At 39.4% G+C, this 17,410-nt stretch overlaps 1 long non-coding RNA gene across 3 annotated transcripts in view; it reads left to right on the top strand.

Annotated features, from left to right (window-relative positions):
• The window catches only part of LOC144455031 (uncharacterized), a 99,102-nt gene that overhangs the window by 39,591 nt on the left and 42,101 nt on the right, over positions 1-17,410 (top strand). For 2 of the 3 annotated variants that reach the window (XR_013483672.1, XR_013483673.1), the window contains exons 1-2: positions 9,152-9,331; positions 10,265-10,352. This is a non-coding gene — a long non-coding RNA (uncharacterized LOC144455031). Of the gene's footprint in view, positions 1-9,151; positions 9,332-10,264; positions 10,353-17,410 lie in introns of those variants that run through there. The other variant, XR_013483674.1, reaches the window with a different exon arrangement.

Raw genomic sequence — 17,410 nt, 5'->3', positions numbered from 1 at the left:
AGCATCTGTCCGTTTTTCTTTTTTTAATTGATTTATTTTGATTGATCAGCAATCACTTCCATATGCTTTTGAGTTTAAAATTTTTCTCCCCCTTCCTCCCCACCACCCTCCCCAAGACAGCACACAATCTGATATAGGCTATACATATAAATTCCTTTTAAACATATTTTCACATTAGTGATGTTGTAAGTAAGAATTAGAACCAATAGGAGGAACCACCAGAAAGAGGAAACAAAACTCAACAGAAGAAAGAAAAATAGCAAATAGTGCGCTTCGATCTGCATTCAAACTCCATACTTCTTTGTCTGGATGTGGATAGCATTTTCCATCACGAGGCCTTTGGAGATGTCTTAGATCCTTGTGTTGCTGGGAAGGGTTAAGTTTATCAATATTAGTCATTGCACAATGTTGCTGTTATTGTGTACAATGTTCTCTTGGTTCTGCTCATTTCACTCAGCATCAGACCATGCAAGTCTTTCCAGGTTTTTCAGAAGTCAGCCTGTTCATCATTTCTTATAGCACAATATATTTCCATTACATTCCAATACCACAACTTGTTCAGCCATTCCCCAATTGATGGGCATCCTCTTAATTTCCAATTCTTTGCCACCACAAAAAGAGCTGCCATAAATATTTTTGTACATGTGGGTCCTTTTCCCATTTGTATGATGTCTCTGGGATATAGCTCTAGAAGTGCTATTGCTGGGTCAGAGGGTATGCACATTTTTGTAGCCCTTTGGGCATAGTTCCAAATTGTTCTCCAAAATGGTTGGATCATTTCACAACTCCACCAACAATGTATTAGTGTTCCAATTTTCCCACATCTTCTCCAACATTTATCATTTTCCTGTTTTGTCATGTTGGCCAATCTGATAGATGTGAGGTGGTACATCAGAGTTGTTTTGATTTGCATTTCTCTAATCAACAGTGATTTAGAGCATTTTTTCACGTGACTATAGATGGCTTTAATTTCTTTATCTGAGAACTGCCTGTTCATATCCTTTGACTGTTTATCAATTGGGGAATGACTTGTATTCTTATAAATTTGACTTAATTCTCTATGTATTTTAGACATGAAGCCCTTATCAGAGAGACTGGTTGTAAAAATTCCCAATTTTCTACCTTCCTTCTAATCTTAGTTGCATTGGCTTTGTTTGTGCAAAAACTTTTCAATTTAATGTTATCAAAATTATCCATTTTGCTATTTCATAACTTTCTCTATCTCCTGTTTGGTCATGAATTCTTCTGTTTCCATAAATCTGATAGGTAAACTATTCCTTGCTCCCAGTTTGCTTACAGTATCAGCCTTTATATCTAAATCATGAACCATTTTGACTTTATTTTGGTAATGGTGTGAGATTTGGGTTATGCCTAGTTTCTGCCAGTTTTCCCAGCAGTTTTTTTTTTCAAAGAGTGGGTTATTATCCCAGACGCTGAGGTCTTTGGGTTTATCAAATATAGATTACTATAGTCATTGACTACTGTGTCTTGCATATTTAACCTATTCCATGATCCACCTCTGTTTCTTAGCAGTACCAAGCAGTTTTGATGATTGCTGCTTTATAATATATTTAAGATCTGGAATTGCTAGGCCACCTTCCCTGTATTTCTTTTCATTAGTTCCTTTGATATTCTGGACTTTTGTTCTTCCAAATGAATCTTGTTATTTTTTCTAACTCTATAAAATAATTTTTTGGTAGTTTGATTGGTATGGCACTGAATAAGTAAATTAGCTTAGGTAGAATTGTCATTTTTATTATATTAGCTCAGCCTACCCATGAGCAACTGATGTTTTTCCAATTATTTAGATCTGATTTATTTGTGTGAAAAGTGTTTTTAATTGTGTTCATAGAGTTCTTGGGTTTGTTTCAGGAGGTAGACTCCTAAATATTTTATAATGTCTACAATAAGTTTAAATGGAATTTCTCTTTCTATCTCTTGCTGTTGGGCTTTGTTGGTAATATATAGAAATGCTGATGATTTATGTGGGTTTATTTTATAGCCTGCAACTTTGCTAAAGTTGTTTATTATTTCAAGTAGTTTTTTACTTGATTCTCTAGGATTCTCTAAGTATATCATCATGTCATCTGCAAAGAGTGATAGCTTTGTTTCTTCTTTGCCTATTCTAATGCCTTCAATTTCTTTTTTTCTTTTGCTAAAGCTAACTTTCCAGTACAATATTGAATAACAGTGGTGATAATGGACATCCTTGTTTCACCCCGATCTTATTGGAAATGCTTCTAGCTTGTCCCCATTACATATATGCTTGCTGAAGGTTTTAGATAGATGCTATTTATTATTTTAAGGAAGACTCCATTCATACCTATGCTTTCTAGTGTTTTTAATAGGAATGGGTGTTGTATTTTGTCAAAAGCTTTTTCTGCATCTATTGAGATGATCATGTGGTTTCTGTTGGTTTTGGTGTTGATATGCTCAATTATGCTGATAGTTTTCCTAATATTGAACCAACCCTGCATTCCTGGTATAAATCCTACCTGGTCATAGTGTATTATTCTTGTGATAAGTTGCTGTAATCTATTTGCTAGTATTTTTTAAAATTTTTGCATCTATATTCATTAGAGAAATTGGTCTATAATTTTCTTTCTCTATTTTGACTCTTCCTGGTTTAGGTATCAACACCATATTTGTATCATAAAAAGAATTTGGTAAGACTCCTTCTTCACCTATTTTCCCAAATAGTCTATATAGTATTGGAATGAATTGTTCTTTAAATGTTTGATAGAATTCATGTAAATCCATCTGGCCCTGGAGATTTTTTCTTAGGGAGTTCATCAATGGCTTGTTCAATTTCTTTTTCTGAGATGGGGTTATTTAAGTATTTTACTTCCTCTTCTGTTAATCTGGGCAATTTATATTTTTGTAAATATGTATCCATTTCACTAAGATTGTCAAATTTGTTGGCATATAGTTGGGCAAAATAATTCCTAATTATTGTTTTAATTTCCTCTTCCTTGGTGGTAGCTTCACCCTTTTCATTCTTGATACTAGTAATTTGGTTTTCTTCTTTCTTTTTTTAATTAAATTAACCAAAGGTTTATCTATTTTATTGTTTTTTCATAAAACCAGCTCTTAGTTTTATTTATTAGTTCAATTTTTCTTAATTTCAATTTTATTAATTTTTCCTTTGGTTTTCAATATTTCTAATTTGGTGTTTAGTTGAGGATTTTTAATTTGTTCTTTTTCTAGTTTTTTTAGTTGTATGCCCAATTCATTAATCTCCTCTTTTTCTATTTTATTTATGTAAGCATTTAGAGATATAAAACTTCCCCTAAGAACTGCTTTCGCTGCATCCCATAAGTTTTGGTATGTTGTCTCATTATTGTCATTCTCTTGAATGAAATTATTGATTGTTTCTATGATTTGTTGTTTGACCCAATCATTTTTTAGGATTAGATTATTTAGTTTCCAATTATTTTTTTTCCATCTTTCCATGGCCCTTTATTACATATAATTTTTATTGCATCATGATCTGAAAAGGATGCATTTAATATTTCTGCCTTTCTGCATTGGATTGTGAGGTTTTTATGCCCTAGTACATGGTCAATTTTTGTGTATGTGCCATGTACTGCAGAAAAAAGTATATTCCTTTCTATCCCCATTCAGTTTTCTCCAGAGGTCTATCATACCTAACTTTTCTAATGTTCTATTCACCTCCTTAACTTCTTTCTTGTTTATTTTGTGGTTAGATTATCTAGTACAGAGAGGGGAGGTTCAGGTCCCCCACTAGTATAGTTTTGCTGTCTATTTCTTCCTGTAACTCCCTGAACTTCTCTCTAAGAATTTGGATGCTATACCATTTGGTGCATATATGTTTAGTAATGATATTACTTCATTGTCTATGGTGCCTTTTAGCAGGATGTAGTTTCCTTCCTTATCTCTTTTGATTAGATCTATTTTTGCTTTTGCTTTGTCTGAGATCAGGATTGCTACCCCTGCTTTTTTTACTTCAGCTGACGCATAATATATTCTGCTCCAGCCTTTTACCTTTACCCTGTATGTGTCACTCTTTTTCAAATGTGTTTCCTGTAAACAACATATTGTAGGATTATGTTTTTTAATCCATTCTGCAATCCATTTCTGTTTTATGGGAGAGTTCATCCCATTCACATTCACAGTTATGATTACTATCTGTGTCTTTTTCTCCATCCTTTTCCCCCTTTGCTTTTCTTTCTCCTTTCCTTTTCCCCTCACTAGTGTTTTGCTTTTGACCACCTCCTCAGTCCCTCCTCCCTTCTATTATCCCTTTCCTTTTTTCCTTTCCCTTTTCCTCCTACTGCCTATAGGGCAAGTTAGATTTCTATACCTAACTGATTATGTTATTCCCTTTTTGAGCCAAATCTGATGAGAGTAAGGTTCAAGCCATGCTCATCTCCCTCCCTTCTTTCCCTCTGCTATAATAGGTTTTTGTGTCTTTTCCTGTAATGTAATGTACCCTTGTCTGCCTCCTCCTTTCTCAGTACATTTTCTTAGATCAGATAATCCACTTACTTGGATCCATTTAACCCACTTGATTAGATTTTTTTTTATCATTACATCAAAGTCAACTATATCCACCCCTTTATGTATACTCCTTTAACATGGTGTAATAACAATACAGTTCTCAAGAGTTGCAAGTGTCATCTTCCCTTGTAGGGATGTAAACAGTTTGCCCTTATTAACAACATATTGTATCTTTCTGTCCCATTTACCTTTTTATGTCTCTCTTGAGTCTTGTACTTGAAGATCAAATTTTCTGTTGAGCTCTGGTCTTTTTATCAGGAAGGTTTGGAAGTCCCTATTTCATTGAATATCCATCTCCTCCCTGAAAAGCTCATTTTTGCTGGGTAGTTGATCCTTGGCTGCAATCCAAGCTCCTTTGCCTTATGGAATATCATGTTCCATGCCCTATGGTCTTTTAATGTAGAAGCTGCAAGGTCCTGTGTAATCCTGACTGTGGTTCCATGATATTTAAATTGTTTCTTTCTGGCTGCTTGCAGCATTTTTCTTTGACTGGTAATTTTGGAATTTTGCTATATATTCCTTGGCATTTCAATTTGGGATCTCTTTCAGGAGGTGATGTGGATTCTTTCTATGGTTATTTTACCTTCTGGTTCTAGGACTTCAGGGCAGTTTTCCTTTATGATTTCCTGAAAGATACTGTCCAGGCTCTTTTTTTCATCATGATTTTCAGGTAGTCCAATAATTTTTAAATTGTCTCTCCTGGATCATTTTCCAGGTCAGTTGTTTTACCATGAGGTATTTTACATTTTTCATCTATTTTTTCATTTTTTTGTTTCTGTTTGACTGATTCTTGCTCTCTCATAGAGTCATTAGTTTCCATTTGCCAATTCTATTTTTAACAATTGTTTTCTTCTGTTAGTTTTGTACTCCTTCCAATTGGCCAATTGTGTTTTTTAGGGATTGTTTTCTTCAGTGTACTTTTTTCCAGTTGGCCAATTGTATTTTTTGGGACTTGTTTTCTTCAGTGTACTTTTTTTCCAATTGGCCAATTGTATTTTTTAAGGACTCTTCTACTCTCTCATTTGACTTTTAAAATCCTTCTTGAGCTCTTCTAAGAAGGCTTTTTGGGCTTCAGACAGTTCATATTCCCTTTTTTGTTCAGATGTGGGTTTCTTGACAATGTTGTCTCTTCAGAATTTCTGTCTTGATCTCACTGTTCTCATAATATGAATCTATGGTACATTTCTTTTTGCTCATGCTTGTTTTTTTATTCCCTGGCTTTAAAGAGATTGAACTCTGCTGCTGGGGAGCAGAGGGCACTGACCCAAGCTTCTTGTATTGGGAGCCTAGGTCTTGGTCACTGGCTTTGTGTGCTGGGGCCTCTTATGTTGGCAATTGAAGTCTGTAGGGTTCTGGCAGCTTACCTGGTGTTGGGCTGGAATCCACAAGGCTGGAACTCTAGGGCAACTCTAGGTTGCCTGCTTTTCCTTTCCTTTAGCTTTCTTCAGCTCCTTTCAGATGAATCTTGCAGGGTGTTTATCCACCTGGGGCCCTTTGTAGTGCTGCTTCCTTTATTTTTGCTAAGGCACTGGGAGACCCGGTTGCTATAGAATGCCCAGGCACCTGGTGGATTTCTGAACTGGTTTCTACCAGTTCCCCCGCCCTCAATGAGGCACTGGGTGGGGGGTCCAGGTGTTGGTGTTTGCCTGCTCCATCACCTGGTTTTCAGGATCTCCTCCTAGTGTGCTAAAGTGGGGCTTTCCGCTAGCTTGCTGGGACACCTCCCATTCCATATTGCTCCACTTCCCCAGTGCAAGAGGGGCCTTTCCCACTAATCCCTCAAGCTACCTGGAGTACTGGACTGCTGCTCCCTGTCTTTCTTCTGGTTCAGCTGTTCCAGGGTTTTTCCTGGAGTGATATTTTTTGGGCTTTCAGAGGTTGATAGGGGAGGGTGAGAGAGACTAACTTTTTACTCTGCCATCTTGGATCCCAGGAGCAGAAGTCCCTCTGTCTTTTTTTCTATGATGATGATACAGCATAAGTTGTTTGTGGTGATGACAGATGACCAGTGTGGATCTGGGTGCATCTCACCATGGTACATGTAATGTTTTTCTAGAACCACAGTATGGTTGTGCTTGGTTGGGTCATTTTTCAGTTGTGTCTGACTCTTTCTGACCCCATTTGGGTTTTTCTTGGCAAAGATACTGCAGCAGTTAGCCATATCCTTCTCTAGCTTCTTTGACAAATGAGGAACTGAGGATTAAGTGACTTGCCCAAGGTCATACAGCTAATAAGTGTCTGAGGCCAGATTTGAACTCAGGAAGATGAGACTTCTTGATTCCAGTCCCATTGTTCTATCCATTGTGTCACCTATTTGCTCAGGGTTGTACTACCATCCCCATGGGCTCCTCTGATGCATATGTGAGTATTACTAGATTAGGTGGTTTACTGAGGGGATATCTAGCAGAGCTTTCCAGTGTCTTTGGTGCTGAAGTAGTCTCATCCAACCTAAGCTGTTGTGTAAATCCTTGAAAACTCAATTTGGCAAAAGGTGAAACTAGGGTAAGGACTTCTCACATTAGAGAGAGAGAGAGAGAGAGTAGGATATAGACAGGTATTTCATGAAAGGATTCAATTCAGGCCAATAAGTGGTTGTTGAAAGCTCATGAGGTAAAATTGGATAGTTTTTTGGAAATGACTTTTTTGACATTTAAAAAAGAAACAGCCCTCATCCTCCTGGTCTTAGAACATCTAGAGGGATGAGGGTACACTGGTGAGATAAGAAGATAAGAGGCAGCAGAATCTAATGGCTATACCACTCTATTCTGAGTTGGGAAAAATGTGGGGTCACGTCCTACCTGACTAGCTGTGAACATTTACTAACTGTGTGGTTTCAGACAACTCCCATCACCACTCTGGGGTTCAGTTTTTTCCTCTTTAAATTGACAGTGTTCAATTAGTTGACCTTTGAGGTCCCTTCCAACTCTATCTCTGATCTTAAGTGAGATTTGGGGCAAGTCCTTTGACCTACCTGGGCTTCATTTTCCTCTGTAGCAGAAGGGGATTGGACTCTTAGGGTGCTTTGAGCTGCAGATTTAAGACTGTGATCCCTTGGACTCATTTGATGGCTTGAGGTAAGGACTGGGTGAAGAGGCAGCAAAGAGAGAACACACATAAAAGACTTGAAGGAGAGTCTTTGTTCAGCATGGAGGCCATGGTCCAATGGGGAGAATAGGGGGATATGGAGTTAGAGGAGCCAGATTGGAGTCCGAGCTCTACTACTGCTACAAGGACCACATCTAGAGTCTCCCTCAATGTCTGATTTTTGTGTACTCCAAGGTTAATTTTTCTTTTACACTATGCTTGGGCTTCCCTGATTTGACACTGGTAAAGTCTTGGCCGAAATTGGCTAGTTACTTAACAAATATCCTTCATGGCCAGGACCAGCCATTTTCTTGTACCATATTTCCTCCAAGTTTTGTCCTTGTCAGTGGGCTACATTAATACTCTGCCTGGTGCATGGCCTCTGGGCTTGATTGTCGGCCCATTTCCTTGGACTCACCTGCTTGGTGATCCTCTGATATGGCTGCCTCTCTGTCATCCAAGTAGAAGAGCATGGTCATTGGTCTCCCCAGTTTCTCAGGGCAGATGTGATCTGGGAGACAGTGTTTGGGCTGACCCTTGACCCTCTACCACCTACCATCTGTATTTATTTAGGGTGCTGAGTCACCTAAGGTCACCATGCTCTAGGCAAGTTTCTGAGAGTAGAAACTGCAGGCAGAGAAGGTGTCAATGGAGAGATTTTCCTTCTTTGGGAGTCCCCCACAGTCCTCCGGTGTCCAGTCCATATCCCTGCAGCTGTTTGATCAAGGCACCTTCTTCTCAGCCTCCAGAGGCTCCTGGCTAGATGCCTGGGCCCCCTCAGGGTCTCTGGGTCCCCCTGGGTGACACTCCTCTTGGGTCAGGCAGCATCCTGGAACCTGGGAGGATTCCCAACCTTCTGTCTCTACTCTCCTTCTTCATTGAAGGGGGGAGTAGCCCAAAAGTGATTGCCTCTAGTTTCCTCCAAGCCAGGTGAGGTCAGGGGCAGACGTACATGCATGCCTAGGTGCCCCCATGTCTCTCCCAGCCCCTGGCCTGATTTTGTCTACTTCTACCTGGAGAAAAGAGGCTGAGACCCACCTTTGCCTCAGACCACCCCTTTCCTCCTCTTCTCTGGGGGTTGTCAGGAATCCAAGTCCCATTCAGGGGCTGGTGCTCTGCTGCTGCTGCTTCAGTTACTGTGCTGGTCCCTTAAGTGGAGCCCAGGACACCCTGCCCCCGCCATCCCTGCCCTCCCCCTCCAGGTTATCTGTAAAGAGGCTGACCCCTGACAACCCTGAGCTTAGCTCAGCTGCCCCACTCCATCCAGCCCAGCCCCAGCAGCTGCCCTCAGGAAAGTGGGACCTGTTTCAGTTCTGGGCCCCTCTCCTAGCACTGTGGCTCCCTCCCCTCCCCAGGCTGGGTGATGGGAGTTGAGAGAAAAGACTCGGAGGGGGGGCTCCTCACTCCTCTGGGCATGACATCACCAATCCCTGCTCTCTTTTCCTCCCTCCTCTGCTCTGAGTGGCTACTCCACTGCAGCTACTGTGACGTCACTGTACCTGCCCCTCCTACCCTTGTCCAAGGTCATTGCTTTTTGTATCTGGAAGAGGAGGAGGAGGGAGTTCCCTTTTCCCCTGAATCTGGGGGGGCCAGCTGGAGATCTGCCCGCCCCCAACCCCCTGCCCTTCTCTGCCCTCACCACACCTCCTTCCTCCTCACCCCCCACCCCCACGTCACCTGAGAGATCCCAGAAATTCCTGCACTTTCCTGCGTGGCTGTGTGTGAGGTAGGCGTCCCCTCCCCCTCCTGCCAAGGCCCCTCCTGCCCCTCTGAATCCCCCCCCTTATATTCTCTTCTGCCCTCTCTTCTGTCTTCTCCTGAACTCCCCCCCCACACACACCAATTGGCTTGTCTTAGTGCCAAGGGGCATCTGTGGGGGGGGGCAGTAGTGGGAGTATTAATACCCTTGTTTGTGGGAGTGTTGTGTGTGTATGTGTGTATGTAAGTATGTACTTATGTGTGTGTGTGTGTACTCTTGTGTACCTGCTCCTCCAGGGCTGTTCCTGCCTGGGCCCTGCCCAGACCTTGGTCTGGAGGTCTGGGGTTTGGGGGGCCGTGCAGGGAGAAGCCTTTGGGGACACTCCTACCATCCCCTCCCCAGGTGGACCTTTCCATCCTTTCTTCCTTCCTCTCATCCTTGGCTTGGCCTCAGGGCTGGGGAGAGGGGAGACAGTCTAGGAACTCTCCCCCTCCCCTTCTCCCTCTGGTGTCATTAGATTTAATTGTGTATTTGTTTTTGTTGTGGTTTCAACCAACACCTGGTGAAAGGGGCCTTTCCATGTACCTCATCGTGGAACAGAAAGAGGGGACTGTCCCAGAACCTGCGGATCTCTATGATTTACAGACTGAAAGGAAAGAGTTGTTTTAATGTGCACTTCTCTCATTATGGGGGATTTGGAGCATTTTGTCACAGGGCTATTGGTAGCTTGGATTTCTTCCTTTGAAAAGGCCCTTTTCCTTTGCCCTTTTGGAGAATGGCTCTTAATCTTGGAATTTAGAATCAGTAAGAACAATTGTTTTCATAATCATTGATTTGTAGTATAGTTTTAAGATCTGCTACTGATAATCATTAACCCAAACCCCTTTCTTTCCTCCTTCTGTTCTCCATTATTACCCTGGAGATGCTTAGCCTCCTTAACAAATTGTATTTTTGTTTTAGGAAGGAAAAAGAAAAGCACAGCCGATTGGTGCCTGTGGAAAATGTGTGCAATGTGTAACACCTGTGGACCTCTCCTGTCCTGGTCGGGGTAGGGTGATGGTGTCTTCTCATGTTTCCTTTTCAGTCCTCCTTGTTGTTTAACATTTTGGTTACAGGGACTTTCAAGGTTTTAGTGTGTGCTTCTTTCCATTTAAATTGTTGTAGTTACTGTATATTTATTCTGTTTTCTTGGCTCCTCCTACTTCACTTTGCATCAGTTCACAAAGAGCTCTGGGTACCTCCCTGTACTCACCACTCCCACCATTTCTTAAAGCATTGTAGTAGTGTTCTAGTATTCATGTTCCATACCTTGTTTAGCTATCATTCCCCAGCCAATGAGCATCCACTTGGTTTCTAATTTGTAGCTGTCACAAATATTTTAAATATTTTAATATTTATAAATATAAATATTATATTTATATAAAATGCTATTGTAAACATTTTGGAGTGTATGGAGACTTTTTTTTCTTCTCAATGACTTCCTTGGGGTGTAAACCCAGTAATGGAGTCTTTGCTTTAAAACCTATGGACATTTTTGTTACTTTCTTTGTATAATTCCAAATTACTTTCCAAAATGATTGTGCCATTTCACAGCTCTACCAACAATGAATTAGTGTTAAAAATTAAAAAGAAAAGAAGTTAAAACTTAAAAAACATATGCTGCAAGGTGCACTCAGAGTTCATTAGTTCTCTCTCTGGAGATGCATGGCATTTTTTCACTAGAGGTCCCTTGGAATTGTCTTGGACCATCATCTTGATCAGAGTAGCCAAGTCTTTTGCAGTTGATCATCAATACACCATTGCTGTTTCTGTGTACATTTTTCTCCTGGCTCTGCCCACTTCACTTTTCATCAGTTTTGTCATCCTGAAAGTTGGTTAAAGAGACAACAAGCTAGATGATAAGTAAATTCATATTGTTTTATTCCCTTAAGTTAGCACATGTACGTGGAATCAGAGCTTTAACCATGACTGACTCAAGCACCCTGACTCATGATGTCCGTGTTACTCAAAAAAAATACAGCCTCCGTATGTTTTTTAACATATAGCATGGGAAAGGAAGTGTCTTAGTTGAATAGGTTGTAAATACAATAAAATAGGAGAATGTCAAAGTGTCAGGTGAAATTATAGATCCAGGATATCTGTGTTTCCCCTACATAACATATATCCATAGGATACCAAGATAAGAAAAGTCCCACAATTCAAGAGTGTCTGGTCCCAGGTATCCTGTGCTTAGTGATCACAAACAGGAAGAATGCTGGTCAGTTCCATCTGGTCCTGTAGTTGCTGATACAGGAAGGGGCATTCTTAGTTCACTTAGAAAAGATTAATTCAGGTTTTTGGCCTTTATGGGGGCTCAGTTGATCTCAAATGATTGTCATTTCCTCCTGTTGGTCAAAGGTAAGCCGAAGGCTTCACCTGTAGACCAAGAAAGGTGTAGGAAAAAACCTTCCTCTTCCTCAGAAGATGGAAAGAGATGTCCATTTGGAGCAGGCCTCTTCAGATGATCTCGGAGTCCACATCCAGAAGTTGGCAGCTATGGGAGTAATCACATAGACCTGATAGGGGCTCTTGGAAGATGTATGAGTTGATAATTGAGAGAAAAATAGCGTAACATAACTCCTTAGTTAAAGGCACATAGAGATAGTTCAGTTTTCCCACCCACACAGGGCTAGGTTCAAATGATACAACAAAGTTTTCTCATAAATCACAAAATTGCATAATTACATCAAGTCAGGTACAGATTAAACTAGTCAGAGAGCTCACAATAGACTCATTTTGAGAAGAGGGATTTACATGTAACCAAGAAAACCTTAAATATGAACCGTACGAATCAATACAATCATTATTACCAATGTTAACTAACATTAAGTTCCTTGCTCATGTACAATAGGTTTAATTTAAAGGCAGTTCAAAAAGGGAGCTCTGCTTCTCTGATTTAGATCTAGAATTTCCCAGATAATTCTGACTTAGTATAAATTAGTACAGTCACTAAAATTTGGTTCTCCATTTTTTGATATCATCTGCTGCTTCTGTCCATACCTAAATCCTGTGCCTGGTATAAGAATCATATAAAATGTGAAGGTCCAACCATAAAATGAGCTCTCCTGCCTTTTAAAATTACCAGACAGATACCTTAATAAAGGAGAAATAATTTCACTTACTTTTACCACTATCCTATACAATTTTTGGTGTAAAAATCTAAATTTGAGATCTTATTACCTAAACATGCTTAAAGCTTGAATTTCCATGATAGATACATTTTGGAAGCCAATCATGTATATACCTCTGTATATAATTCTTAGAGGAATCAGTCTAATCCTGTTGCTTTTCTCAAAATTTGCTATCCTTTTTAATTAGACATCTATCACATTACATCTTTGTCATTACTTTGTCTAAATATTTCCTCCTTAGGAGGATGTTATCCCTATATTATTATTATTTGGCCATGAATATGAGTTAAAATTGTAAGCTATTCATACTTGCATCCTATTATGGTAACTCAGAGATGTTCCAGTATCCATCTATTATTTAATAAATTTAGTACTGTACTTACAGAGCTTCTTGATTATAGAAATTTGCTATAAAAGAAAAAGAGGGACAATGTTGTACATCATGTCAGAAGGAAAGAACTTCCTTAGCTCTGTTTGATTCCAGGCATGAGTCATATTTGATAGCCAATCATGTAGTCACTTAATGTTAAAAGCAGGGCTCAGGATTAATCAGGTGGGGAATTCTTTTCAGAAAGGAAATAGCACAATTGGGAAATAGAGTCAGGAAGATCCTACCTAGGCTGTGTCCAAGGTCATCCTCAAAACTCTTCCCAGGCATAGACATCCACCTTTATCATTTCTCAGCCCGTAGCACATGCCATTCTATTATTGGCTTCATGACAACTCAGACAATTATCCTGGTAATCAAAGCTCAAAAAAAAATAGTAAATTGCTGTCCCATAAAGTCACATATCCTGAATAATAAGAATTTAATCTCACATTGCTAACCGTAACAGACTGATCACAGAAAAATACTGCTGGTCTCACAATTCCTTTAAACAATGGGAACATCTCAAGGTGAGTCTTCAGAAGTTTGTATAAATTTTTGCACATGTTCTAATTTCCAGATTAAAAATAATACTAGATTTCCCATTAAGTTAACACAAAAGAGCTCATAAGTTGCTACTCTTCACTAACATGACTATCTGTGCTGGAATCCTATTCCTTAAGCAAAACAAAGAGGTTCCTGACTTACCTCACAAGTTGATGGATTTATGTCTTTGTTCACAAGCTTCTCTAATTAAACTCATTCTGGAAGAATGAGACACTTCAGGATTTGAATCTTATACATATAAGTTCAAGCACTAATTTAACTCTTGCTTAGGCCATGGAATGACTACAGATTCAGATCAAAACAGCAAGATCTCTTCTGCTTTACAGCTCATTACAATAATTTAGCAATAAATTATCTTGCAAATGAAAATTTAGTAGGCCTTCAAAAAAAAGATCAAACAAGACATTTCTTCTAAAAGTATTTCCCTTCTTCAAAAACAGTTTAAAATTTATCCTCATGTTAAGAAGAATAATTACTAAACTTCTATGAAGAACATTTGTTGGGAATTTTTTAAGTGATAGATATCTTTCTTTTCCACCTTAAAATAAAAATAAACCTCTAAAATTGGAATTCATGAAGACTAAGTTGATGTAAGATTTCCTTAACTAACATAAATAAATTCCCAGAGTACTATAACAAACTAAATTCCTAGTTATTACAGAATTCCTAGATATCACAAAGTTCCTTAGTCAAAAAGATGTTTGTAATGGAGAAAAAATTCAGTTTTTATAATGCATGAAGAACATACCCAATTAAATTAGCCTTATCACAATAACACATATTATCAAGCCTTTAAAAATTTACTCAGTATTTTTTTACCTTTGTCTTTAAATATATCACTGGAATCTCATGTAGTGAATGTGGTAGTCCATAAATCTCCAAATTAACATATCTCAAGGATTATTGTTTACTCAGGAATTCCACAACACAGGAAACTTTTACACATGCTTGATAAGAATTTTAGGTGAAGTTTCCTCTTAAAGGTAAATAAAACTTGGAAGTTTATTCTAACCCATTCATTCTCCCCTATTATTAGTATTTTTTTTTGGAGGGGTAACAATTCTTGATCTAACATCTCTAGATTATAAGAGAAATTGCTTTTTCAACAACATAGCTGATACAATTTGTTTACCGGATTATACCATGTAACCAATCTCAGAAATATAACCATACCATAAGCAATTATTATGTATTTAAAACTTGAAACAGAACCAATTAATTACCTGCTTATAACCAAATATACCTCATCAAATGTTAACAATTTTCAAATTATCAAATTTTATCACATCCTTTTAAAAGACCAGTCCATATGCACCATTTGTACCTCACAATGGTCTCTCAAATTTTACAATCTAAGAGAGTTTTAGAAATACAATACAATTTAGAAGCATAGTAATAACACAGACAATAAACTTCAGATGACATCAGTTGCATTTCCAGATTACCACATATAGGAATTATTGATCTGATTACTCCTGGTATTTAAAAACCACTTCAAAGTTATCAGGTATGGAACAATTACATTAAATTAGAGAGATAATAATAATGTTGTCTAACATATGCCAGTCATTGTTTTAAGCACTTTACAATCATTATATCATTTTGATTGCATAACAACAACCATTATTATTTTTGCCTTTACAAATCAGGAAACAGGGCAAACAGAGATAAAATAACTTGCCATAAATTCCAAAACTGGAACAGAGAAGTATGGGGCTTGCCAAGAGTACAAGTTGGCTTCTCACCTCATAATGCTATTGCCAGGCCTTCCAGGGGTTGGGGGTGGCTGATACCAGGGCCTTCCCGGTAGTGATAATTCTTGGTGGCAGGGCTTAGGGAACCTCATCATAGTTCTGACCTGTCCACTTCTCTCCTCCCCACAGCTGCAGAATTTACTGGGGCTGGTGCGGTTTGCAGCTGCTGGGCAGAGTGGGCAGAATGTATTGAACCTGAATGTTACTCCCAGGCCTTGCTAAGAGGGGTGAACTGGAAGGTGCCCAGAGGCACTGGGCCGTTAGGGCTACTGCTAGTCTGTGATAGCTGTTCCTCTCCTCCTTTTGCTAGATGGGGAAGGCTGATCTAAGTTTTCGCTGCAGTTCTCCAGCATTCTCTTTTCTTTTACAATCCCCATATTGAGATGCTTATCTCTGAGGGGGGAGTGGGGAATGCTGAGGAATCAGGATTGGGAGGAGGTGTTTTAGCAGAGGGTGCGCTCCTGGAGTTACCCCCAGTCTCAGACGTTTTCTTGTACAATCTCAAAATGATCCATTTCCCAATTTCTTAATGATTAATCTCAAAATCTCCAGAATCTGCTAAGATGTCTTTAGCTGTATCTAACTTTTCACTGAAAGTCTAGGCTGGCCAGGCCTGGACCCACAAGGAAAGGAGTTTTGCAAGTTTGTCCGTTTTCCTAGTTGCAGCCCTTAGAAGTCTCTGGCTGCCTGCACTTTAAATCTTACAAGGTACAGATACAGAGACACATACTGACAGACAAATTGACAGGACAAATACAGTACAAACATAATGACATAGTGTGCACTTACTGATAGAGAGAGGGGGAATTAGAGGCTTGTTAGAAAACCCCCATCATGAATTGATTATTATTATTATTTTGAGGAAGGGGGGTTGGAGAATTTGCAAGGATCCAAGACCTGATAGTGTAACTGGATCTTGTGAGCCTTCCTCAAAGTGCCCCTGAGGTTGCAGATTTAAAGGGGCAAGTCCCAATGAAATTAAGTTTGGGGATCCGAATCCCTGTCAGGACCATAGCCTTTAAGGGAAAAGGGGAGGGAGAAGGAGCCTGGGAAAGAGTGCTGAAGTGGCTTTGCGAACCTTAAGGGAAGAGGCTTCTGCCTTTCCTTCTCCCTCAGCCATCTCAGCAACCCAATGATGAAAATATTCCCACTCCTAGCTAGCTGTTTTGTTGGCCTTTAAACTTGATAGTTTTAAGATAAAGTAACTTTGACTGGTCAAAAGAACCTCATATTGTGGCCAACATAATTTGGGGTTGTCTTTAGTTAACTGACATCAGCGCTAGCAGTACTTGTGATTACCAGATTGGCAGTGCCTTGACATATAAGAGATGGTGGTCTTGTTAGCTGGATGTCTAGTTTTAGTTTCTGACTGACCCATAGCCAATTTCTCTAGATGGATCCTTACCAGAGGGGACCTAAATGATACAGTAGCTGGAGTTTCTGAACTTCGAATTGATTCCCAACCCCAGAGCTAGTTTAAAGGGACTTTTCTTTCGGACTTCCACCAAACTAGTGGGAGGTCTGTGGAAGCTGGGAATAGGGGAAACTTACCTGACCCAGTCAAGGTTAGGACTTCAAGAAAAAGTGCATACTGAGGCACCTGAGCCACTAGCATTGCTGGAGTAGGGTGTTTTCTCCTACTTCTTCAGTTCCAATCCGATGTCACGGCACTATTACTGTCGACCTGAAAGTTGGTTAAAGAGACAACAAGCTAGGTGATAAGTAAATTCATATTGTTTTATTCCCTTAAGTTAGCGCATGTACATGGAATCAGAGCTTTCACTCTGACTGACTCAAGCAATTTTTGGAGGACATTTAAACCCTGATTCCCGATGTCTGTGTTACTCAAAAAAAAAAATACAGCCTCCATATGTTTTTTAACATATAGCATGGGAAAGGAAGTGTCTTAGTTGAATAGGTTGTAAATACAATAAAATAGGAGAATGTCAAAGTGTCAATTGAAATTATAGATCCAGGATATCTGTGTTTCCCCTACATAACATATATCCATAGGATACCAAGATAAGAAAAGTCCCACTATTCAAGAGAGTGTCTGGTCCCAGGTGTCCTGTGCTTAGTGATCACAAACAGGAAGAATGCTGGTCAGTTCCATCTGGTCCTGTAGTTGCTGACACAGGAAGGGGCATTCTTAGTTCACTTAGAAAAGATTAATTCAAGGTTTTAGCCCTTATTGGGCTCAATTGATCTTAAATGATTATCAGTTCATATAGGTCTTCCTAGGATTTTC

This window comes from Phascolarctos cinereus, unplaced genomic scaffold (genome assembly GCF_003287225.1).
Source record: "Phascolarctos cinereus isolate Bilbo 61053 unplaced genomic scaffold, phaCin_HiC Scaffold_8;HRSCAF=390, whole genome shotgun sequence".
NCBI classification, from domain to species: Eukaryota; Metazoa; Chordata; class Mammalia; order Diprotodontia; family Phascolarctidae; genus Phascolarctos; species Phascolarctos cinereus.
This window is presented reverse-complemented; position numbering and strand designations above follow the sequence as displayed.